Source organism: Euphorbia lathyris, chromosome 10 (assembly GCF_963576675.1).
Source record: "Euphorbia lathyris chromosome 10, ddEupLath1.1, whole genome shotgun sequence".
Lineage (NCBI taxonomy): Eukaryota > Viridiplantae > Streptophyta > Magnoliopsida > Malpighiales > Euphorbiaceae > Euphorbia > Euphorbia lathyris.
Genome location: NC_088919.1, coordinates 23366493 through 23377470, shown reverse-complemented (window position 1 = coordinate 23377470; position 10978 = coordinate 23366493). Strand labels below are relative to the sequence as shown.

At 37.6% G+C, this 10978-nt stretch overlaps 1 non-coding gene across 1 annotated transcript; it reads right to left on the bottom strand.

Moving 5' to 3' along the window:
* Positions 1-818: 818 nt before the first annotated feature.
* On the bottom strand, positions 819-925 carry LOC136210121 (small nucleolar RNA R71). Its single transcript, XR_010677828.1, has one exon. It is a non-coding gene; the product is annotated as a small nucleolar RNA R71 (small nucleolar RNA).
* Positions 926-10978: the final 10053 nt, after the last annotated feature.

Sequence of the window (10978 nt, the reverse complement as noted above, 5' to 3'; positions counted from 1 at the left end):
ATAAACCTTAAAGTAAATTTAACCGATTGTAAATAAGTTTTGTTAAAAAACGTTCCCTATGGGATCGATATCTTTTATTACTACAAGCGTATACCGTGCACTTGCGGAAATCGCTCAACAAGTTTTTGGCGCCGTTGCCGGGGAACGCCAAAATTTTTGACAAAATTTTAAATTTTTCGTGTTTTATTACGAATCTAGGTTTATTCATACTTATTCAAACTTTTATATTTTAATTATTTTCAATTACTAACATATTTATTTTTCAAATTCTGTTTTGTAGGTAGTTTCGGTTCGTGCGAAATTTCAAGTTCATGAGTAGTTCTCGAAGTTCAGGCACGTCACCAAATCCTATTGACCCAGAAATTGAAAGAACTCTTAAAAAGAACAAGAAAGAAAAGAAAAAGAAAAACAAAACCCCAATAAAAACTAAAATTACAGAGCCAGAAGTTATGGCCACACTTATGGATTACGCTAGGCCAGGAGTGGCCGGTGTAACAAACAGTATAGTTAGACCCCAAATTAATGCACATCATTTTGAAATTAAGCATGCGTTGCTTAATATGTTGCAAAATAATGTAACGTTTTACGGGTTACCTAACGAAAATCCTAATACCCATTTGACAAATTTCTTAGAAATTTGTGACACTTTTAAAATTAATGATGTAACTGCAGAAGCAATCAAACTTCGCCTTTTTCCTTTTACTTTGAAGGATCGAGCGAAAGAATGGTTAACTTCTATGCCAGCCGCATCAATTGAGACTTGGGAGCAATTAGCCCAAGCATTTTTATCAAAAAATTTTCCTTTAGCAAAAACCGCAAGAGTCATTAAAGAGTTAACATCTTTTTCTCAAAATGATAATGAAACTCTTTATGAGGCTTGTGAACGTTTTAAAGAACTTCAACGTTTATGCCCACACCACCAATTGTCCGCTGAACTTTTAATGCAAACATTTTATAATGGACTAAATCCTACAACTAGAGGTTCATTGGACGCTATGTCTGGAGGGTTATTCATGAAGAAAACATATGCCCAAGCAAGAGAACTTTTGGAGGAAATGGCAATCAACAGCAGTATGTGGCCCGCGGAACGTGGACACGTACCATCAGCGAAACCATCATCCTCAACTACTTCATCAGTTAAAGGTATAATGAATCTTGATCCAGTAGCGATGTTGCAAGCTGATAGGGGTCAAAAACCCCTATCTTTGGGTGCGGTTTTAGGACGGGTTTTAGCATTATTTAGTTAATAAGCGAGCATTTCTCGCATTTAAATGCTTTTGTGTGAGTTAGTTAGGAATTGGAAACGTTTTATTTATTTTTCGTTGTTTAGGCTCGTTTTATGACCAATTTAGGCAATTACGGCCAAAATAGCGTGCAAAGTATAATTCTGTTATCTTTTGAAGCTAATTGGTCCGTCAAAAGTCGCACCAAATGAAGCGTTTGCTCAAAATAAGCGATTGGCGGGTCAATTTAGCCTTTGGACTAATGTTATCTGGAGTTTCTGTACATGCGCAGGTATAAGTTCGGACGAAAAAGGCATCGACGGCAGTCGGCAAACACGCGGGGGCATACCGGGCAAGAATGCTCGACGAGCGGGCCTCCGTAGGCCATGCCTGCTCGCCGAGCAGGCCCCTGGAGGCCTACTCGCCGAGCAGGCCACCAGAGGCCTGCTCGGGCGAGCAGGATGCCTGCTCGCCGAGCAGGCCGCCAGAGGCCTGCTCGCCGAGCAGGGCGCTGCTCGCCGAGCAGCTCGCCCTGCTCGGCGAGCAGACTTGCGGGAATTGGTCAAAAAGACCAATTCCGCCCCCACGATGCCACGACGGACCCCACGACTTCCTACCTGCATAAGGACACGAAAATAGGTCAAAAAGAGGGCCGAGCCACGCCTATAAATAGAGTTTTTCCAATGTAAATTAGTATCTTTTATCTTTGTAATTTTCTTAGCTTTTCATCTTGAGAAATCCTCTCCACCTCCCCCATATCCTTCAACCCTCCATTGAAGACACCTCCGAAGCTCCGTTCACCGAGGGTTGCGCAAGCTCCATCCTTAAGTCCTAGGAAGACGCCTGCATTGGTAGACAGGTTCCCTGAAAGGGATTTTTCTTCTTTTATATTCTGTCTAGCCTCTGATACATGTTATGAATCCTAGGCTCATTGTAACTTCGTGACAATACTCTCATCTTTGATATATATTATAGTTCTTGTTCATTCAATTGTTTTAATGCTTTAATCTTTGTCTTACGCTTTGTCTGATTGGTTTAACTCATTCGATAATCCCAAAATCAAGTTGGCACATATTGCGAGCTGAATCTAACCTAGTCAGTGCCTATAGGATTGACGACCCTATAGAAGATTAAGCCCAAATTGCTGAGCCTTAGAGCTAGTTTCGGCCTTACAAGGGAATCATGAACTAGGGACTTTAGGAGGATAGGTCGGGTTAATCGCCTCGGACACAAGTGACTTAGGTTTTAATTCAATTGCTTAAACAATCTATTTTCATTATCATCGTATCCCTTCATGTTCCTTCAGATAATTGCATTGGTAAAAGATCACTTAAGAGTAGTTTAACTTAATTAGGGGTAGAGTAACTTAATTAGGCGTAGAATAACTTAGTTAGAATCAGATAACTTAGCTAGGAATAGTATAATTCAACCTAGGAGTATATTAACTTAGAAAAACCAACTCAAAACCCCCTAAGCCTAGATAACACCTGAAACCAAGTAACTCGATACTTGCAGAAATAAATCCTGTGGACGATAACCTGGACTAAATCAGAAATTTATTACTTGATAACGACGGGGCACACTTATCCCTAAGATCGGCCTCGCTCCACAACCACGCGGGGCCGCGTCACAAGCCCAATTTTCTGCCTTATCGCACAAAATTGATAGGTTTATGGCACCGTGTGATTCTAATGGTAAGCCAATCCAAACATATGTGGATTACGAAGGTATGAGTGAAATTGAACAGGTAAATTTTGTCCAAGGGCAAAACCAAAATAATAACCCTTATTCCAATACATATAATCCTGGATGGAGAAATCATCCTAACTTTAACTGGAGAGATAATAATAATAATAATGCTACTGCTAATCAAAATCGTACTGCTAATTATCAAAACCAATCCAGAGACACGATTAGCACTTTATCTTCTAAAATCGACAAATTTATTGATGCTATGAGCGGAAAAATAAGTAATCACGACGATGGTTTTAAACGGATCGAGAATAAATTCGATCAGCTTATTAAAAACCAATCATCTAGCATCCATAATTTGGAGATTCAAATTGGACAACTCGCTAAATCAATTCCATGCCGCAAAGAGGGAAGTCTTCCAAGCCATACGGAAGAAAATCCGAAAGAGCATGTTAAGGCTATCACTCTTCGTTCAAGGAAAAATTACTTAGGCCCGGAAATGCCCGGAAATTCAACCTTACCTGGAACTGATTTACCAAAGCCCAAAGAAGATACATTAAAACAAAAAGATGCACCAATTGACTCTAGTACAAAAACTTTTGTACCCAAACCACCTTTTCCACACAAAGTCCGCAATAAGGACTATGACAAACAACTTTTAACATTTTTAGACAAACTTAAGAATTTGCATATTAATTTAACATTTATGGATGCGATTACACAAATTCCCAATTATGGTAAATTCCTCAAAGATTTAATTTCAAAGAACATCAATTGGGAAGGAATTTCATCCATTTCGCTAACTGAAGATTGTAGTTCAATTGTGTCAAGTAATTTGCCCACAAAACTCAAGGATCCCGGATGTTTTACCATTCCGTGTAAATTGGGAGATATTGAATTTCCCAGTTGTCTCTGTGATTTAGGAGCAAGCATTAACTTGATGCCATTATCTATTTTTAATAAGTTAGGCTTAGAAGAAGACATCAAACGTACCAATATGGTTTTGCAATTAGCGGATCAAACCACTAAAAGACCATACGGTATAATTGAGGATGTTTTAGTTAAAGTTGACAAATTTATTTTTCCTACCGATTTCGTTATTTTAGATTTTGCTTATGATGTAAATTGTCCGCTAATCTTCGGTAGACCGTTCATGAACACGGGACGTGCTCTAGTTGATGTGTCGGAAGGGAAAGTAGTTTTAAGAATAGGCGATGATAAGATTGAGTTTGATATGAATCAAGCAATGAAATATCCTATGGAGGATTTCGCTTGTATGAAACTTGATTTAATTGAAGAATGTGTAAATGACATTGTTCAAAAAGAAGAAATAATAGAACCTATAATGAGTGAGGAACTAGAAGATAAGGACCCAGAACCTTTGATTCGAGAAGATGGACCAGTTCCGCCTTCAATTATAGTTCCACCTAAATTAGAACTTAAAGAATTACCAAGTCATTTGAGGTATGCTTTCTTAGGCGAAGGCGATTCTCTACCTATTATTATCTCTAACAAATTAACACAAGTCCAAGAAGAGAAATTGAAAGAAGTTGTTAGAAATAGGATAGGAAGTATGTGTTGGCAAATTTCAGACTTAAAAGGTATTAACCCGAGCATCGTAATGCACAGAATTCACTTAGAAGAAGATAAGCCACCTAAAGCGGATAGGCAAAGACGCCTAAATCCGAATATGAAAGAAGTAGTAAAAAATGAGATTACTAAACTTCTGGACAATGGAATCATCTACCCTATCTCGGATAGTGAATGGGTTAGTCCAATCCATTGCGTACCTAAAAAGGGAGGCATAACAGTTGTAAGGAATGAAGAAGGTGAATTAATACCTACACGAACCACCACTGGTTGGAGGGTTTGTATAGATTATAGAAATTTAAATAAAGCAATTAGGAAAGATCATTTTCCTCTTCCTTTCATTGATCAAATGATCGAAAGGATAGCTGGTCACGCTTTCTACTGTTTTCTAGATGGTTACTCCGGATTCTTTCAAATATACATTTACCCGGATGACCAAGATATAACAACCTTCACATGTCCTTACGGAACATTTGCATATAGGAGAATGCCCTTTGGTCTATGTAACGCACCTGCAACATTTCAACGTTGTATGACTGCAATTTTTAATGATTTCATTGAAGATATCATGGAAGTTTTTATGGACGATTTTTCAGTTTATGGAGATTCCTTTGATTCGTGCCTAGAAAACTTGGATAAAGTTTTGTCTAGGTGTGAAGAAACAAACTTGGTATTAAACTGGGAAAAATGTCATTTCATGGTTGATGAAGGAATTGTTTTAGGTCACAAAATATCTGAAAAAGGATTAGAAGTAGACAGAGCAAAAACTTCAGTAATAGAGAAACTACCCCCTCCAACTACTGTTAAGGGAGTAAGATCATTTTTAGGACATGCCGGTTTTTACAGAAGATTTATTAAGAATTTTTCTGTAATTTCCAAACCACTCACTAATCTACTCATGAAAGATTCTACCTTTGATTTTAATGAAGATTGCGTTAAAGCTTTCGAAACATTAAAAACAGCTTTAGTCAGTGCACCAGTTGTTGCTAAACCCGATTGGGATTTACCATTTGAAATTATGTGTGATGCAAGTGACTTAGCTGTCGGATGTGTTTTAGGACAAAGGAAGGATAAGAAACTTCATGTCATTTATTATGCAAGTCACACACTTTCCGGTGCACAATTAAACTACACCACAACTGAGAAAGAAATGTTAGCTGTAGTTTTTGCATGTGATAAGTTTAGGTCATACTTGTTAGGTTCGAAAGTTATTATTTACACTGATCATGCAGCATTAAGATATTTATTTGCTAAGAAGGATGCAAAACCACGTCTAATTAGATGGGTTTTATTGTTACAAGAATTTGATATAAAAATAAAAGACAAAAGGGGAGTAGAAAACCTTGTCGCCGATCATCTATCGAGACTTGAAGATGAAAACGGTCCCATAGGTGAAACTAACGGTATACGAGATGATTTCCCTAATGAACATCTCTATCAAATGAAAAGCGTCATGTCACCCTAGTATGCAGATATTGCTAATTATCTTGCAGCCAATATTGTTCCGGAAGGATTAAATTTCCAACAAAAGAAGAAATTTTTCTTCGACATTAAACAGTATTTTTGGGAAGATCCTTTTCTGTTCAAAACTTGTGGTGACGGGATAATTAGGAGATGCGTTGGTGAAAATGAATATGAATCCATAATGTCGGAATGCCATTCTAGCTCTTATGGAGGACATAATGGAGATACCAAAATAGCAGCTAGAATATTTGAATGTGGTTTCTTTTGGCCTACGATGTTGAAAGACGTCCGTTCATTTATTACTCGTTGTGATAAGTGCCAAAGAACAGGAAATCTAGGAAGGAAAGATGAGATGCCCCTCACAACCATATTAGAAGTTGAAGTCTTCGATATGTGGGGAATAGATTTCATGGGACCTTTTCCCCCTTCTAATGGTAAAACTTACATATTAGTCGCCGTTGATTATGTTTCAAAGTGGGTTGAAGCAATTGCAACCCCGACGAGCGATTCTAAAGTTGTCGTTAATTTTTTTGACAATATATTTGTAGATTTGGTTGTCCAAGAGTCATCGTTAGTGATGGTGGTGCTCATTTTATAAACCGAAGTTTTGAAACGCTTATGAAAAAATATGGAGTACGCCACCACGTATCAACGCCATACCATCCTCAGTCAAATGGTCAGGCGGAGATATCAAATAGAGAACTCAAATGGATTCTAGAGAAAACATTTGCATCCTCAAGAAAAGATTGGTCGTGTAAACTAAATAATGCGTTATGGGCATACCGTACTGCATTTAAAACACCAATAGGAATGACTCCATACCGCTTAGTGTATGGGAAGGCATGTCATTTGCCAGTCGAATTAGAACATAAAGCCTATTGGGCTATTAGGGAACTAAACTTTGATTTACGACAAGCAGGTAAGAAACGTTTGCTTGATTTAAATGAGTTAGATGAGTTACGCCATCTATCTTACGAAAATGCAAAAATTTATAAAGAAAAAGTGAAAAAATGGCACGATGCCAAAATTAAAGTCAAACACTTTAATATTGGGGATAAAGTGCTGTTATTTAATTCATGACTTCGTTTATTTCCAGGAAAACTTAAGTCCAGATGGATAGGACCATATTTAGTCGTCAAAACATTCGATTATGGTTCTTTAGAACTGGAAGGTCCTAACGGAATTCGTTTCAAAGTTAATGGTAATCGATGTAAAATCTATTACGAAAATATTTCACAACTAGAAATTTCGTTCGTAACAAGATTTTCTGACGTATAAATCACTCAGTTTTTCGATCACAGTTTATTTTGTTTTCTTTTTATATTTTTGTTCATTTTATTTTTTATTTTTTTTATTTTTATTTTATTTTATTTTATTTTTCAAAAGCCAATTTTTGTGATTAGATGCCTTTATGTTATGATTTATATGCATAAAATATGTTTATTTCATGATTTTAGAATTAATTTTAGAAAATTAGAATGAAATTGAAGTTTCAGGCAATTCTCTGCCGAGAATTTGGAATTCTCTGCCGAGAATTCTATTTTTCAGATTTGTCCAAATAGGTTAGATTTTCTCTGAACTTACCGAGAATTATAAATTCTCTACCGTGAATCAGGACATGGCTTTCGACGCCCGATTTCCACAAGGAAATCAGCGTGTCGCGACCGCGGCTTTGCTATTCTCGGTCGCGACACGCGAAATTCCTGCACACTCAGGTCTGAATCAACCTAAACCTTTCAAAAAACCTCTTGACAACTGAAACCTTAAGTTTCTTCATTCCCGAAAGGTGTCATTTTTATACCTTTTCATGATTAAAACAACACCTCCTTTCATCTAAAACTCTTATAAATTAATCCTAGAGGATTCAAGTTCTGTTACAATTCTTTTCATCTTTAGCAGAACTCTGATTTCTTCAAAACACCATTTTCTATTCAGTACCAGCAACTTTGTTTCATTCAAACAACCACCATGCCTACCAAATACAAAACTTCAAGGCACAAGGCTGCCTCAAGCAATAAACGCCCAGACTTATCCAAGCGATATGGGGCGCCTTTTCCTATCTTCAATCACGATGAAGGTAGGCGTTATTGGAATCACCGTTACAAATTCTTCACCGGAATGTTGTAGATGGATGAATTTCTTAACAGCCAATTAGGCATTACTGACGACATAAGCCGCTATATGGAACGCCTAGGGTGGACAAAATTCGCCCAAATGCGATTTCCAATAATAGGCGACTGGATACTCGAATTCTTCTGTACCGTGCGTTTCACTAATAAACGACGAGTACGTCTCAGTTTTCATCGAGAAGGCAAAATCTTTACTTTCGGTTATCCCGAGTTGCATGCTTGGTTTGGTTTTCCCCCGAGGGATACAATCAAACGTCATCCTGGAAGAGACATGACATCCTCGGACATTTGGAGAATGCTCACTGGATTCTGGCGATTCAATTCAAAACTCGCCTATAATCACTCTTTTCGCTCCAACTCCATGCTGTATCTGCACAAATTCCTGTGTCACAGTTTATTCGGTCGCACGTTCAGTAGTGTGGTCCGTGACACAGATCTTTATGTCCTTGGAGATATATTCCAGGGAAATGCAGTAGATTCTTCAAAGATTCTGATGGAGGGTCTTGTCGCCGCTTCTCGATCCAAGGATAAGAAGATTGGGTTCGGCAATATAATCTGTGGAATAATTCTCGGTACAAAGGGTACCATTGATGTTCTCTGGAGTGATGATGAATTCTTCCCGACAATTGACTATGAGTTTCTCGAGCACGAAGGACTTGTAAAACGTGTCTTTCGAGCAGGGCCTCACTTTCTGTCTGCACCAGAACGTGAAACTTTCGTGCAGTTTCAAATTGATCGTATTAAGGCCAGAAATATCCCACTTGATAGGGATGAGTATATAGAATAGTTTAGGTTTATAGGTTTTCTTTTTGTAAATATTTTGTGTGTTTTTGTATTATTTCATTTCATTCTTTGTTTTTATAGTTTGTTTTATTCAATAAAGTTCTATTTTCATTTTAGTTCATTTACTATTTTTACAAGGTTAGATATATGTTTGATTACATTTCTTATATAATCATGGTTAAATCTATATAAAATCTATAATATTGAACAAATCATGGTTTTCTTAATTAACACATATATTCACACTTAATCCAATTTTCACAAACTTCATTCATTGAGTTTAAAACATTAATTCATTCAATTAACTAAGTTCCTATAATTAATATATATTTATATGCACTTATTATGCACTTAATATGATTCTCTTAACTTATATGCATCAATGACAATTTAAGTTTCATTAATTATTCATAAACCTATTTATTACACTTTAATTCAATTTATTAAGGCTAAACCTTTGGTTTTCCTTGCAATTAATGTCATTTATTTTAGTTTTTAAGTGCAGGGACACTTTATATTAAGTTCAGGAACCAAATCATCAACAAAATTGCACAAACCATGTCAAAAAGCACCCAAATAGGCCATTTTGACCAATTCTCTACCGAGAATTAATAATTCTCGGTATGAGCAGCAACTATGGACGAATTTCAGGGGCAAAATTCCCTGAAAATCGCGTGCCGCGGCCGCGGCTTTGCTATTCGCGGTCGCGACACGCGTGATTTATGCCCTATTGATTCCGATTTAGCCAATATTTTTGCCTATTCCTATTCCTATTCTACCTATAAAATCACCTAATCACCCTATATAACCCTACCTCTTACACAAACCTCACATCACCTCTATTTTTACCCAATCCCTTACTCCAAACTCTTCCCCAAAAATCTACTTTTACTCTTCCAAATTTATTCACTCCAATTTCTATCCTCTTTTCTATTCAATCACTTCCATATTCCAAACCCCAAACTCATCTTCAAGCTTTACTCTTTCTCTCAATTCCTTTTTCTTCTTCTTCTTCTTCTCAAACCCTAAAAACACTAAACACCATCACCATGGTTAGGACTAAGCGTGTTGGTAACAAGCCCGCTGTTACGGAAGCTAATCGCCTTCAGGATCAATGTGGAGCTTATTTTGACATCGCTTCGGAGGAGGAAGCCGTTCGTTTCAAACATTTTTCACAAGCCGACCGCCAACTTGTGGATATGCACTTCTTAGACTTCCATTCGGTAAGAACATTGAATTTCTCTACTCGAATTGATGCTTTTATTGAGGCGTTGGGTTGGCAAGAATTCGTTAATATGCGTTTTCCGCGTATTAATGAATATGTGGTGGAATTTTTGGTCACTTTGACCATGAATAAGAAGAAAACATCAATCTCTTTTAGGAATAATGGTATCACATACATCATTGATTATGATGCTATGGGAAATATGTTTGGTTTCCCTACCTCTAATTTTTATGATAAGCCTAAAGATTTTGATAATGATGCGGTTTGGCAAACTCTTTCGGACCAAGACTATTTTAATTCCAATAACACTTCAAGCAAGTTGATTAAGGACAATTGTGTGTTCTTCTTTCACAAATTTTTGAGTTTCTCCTTGTTTGGGCGTGTTGAGAGTTCAAAGGTTCAGGTTCAGGATTTATATGTTTTGGATAGCTTGTTTAAAGGTTTGAGGATTGATAGCATTGGCATAATGTTCGATAATTTGTTCCGTGCTTCGAGGGCTACTACCATTCAGATCCCTCTTTGTAATTTTATCACCGCTATTGTGTTGGGAGCTCGGGGCGAATTGGCTGATTTTGACATGTCCACCTACCGTGGGTATGTTCCACTTTTGGACATCTCAGCTCTTGAGCGAGCTCATTTATTGCTTCCGCAAGGTCCCCCCGTCTTTATTTCGTATGCCTCCCGTATTGCCCACCTTTGTGGCACTATGGGTGGTGGCGCTTCAAGTTCTCAATTTGCAGGTACCGAAGGCGGCGGAGAGGCGGTAGGAGAGGATAATGAACCCCAAGCTCAACCACAACCCCAAGCACCTCAAGCGGATGATCCGGTGGATTTGCGGAGGATTTTGAACCAAATCAATTCCAACAATCGTC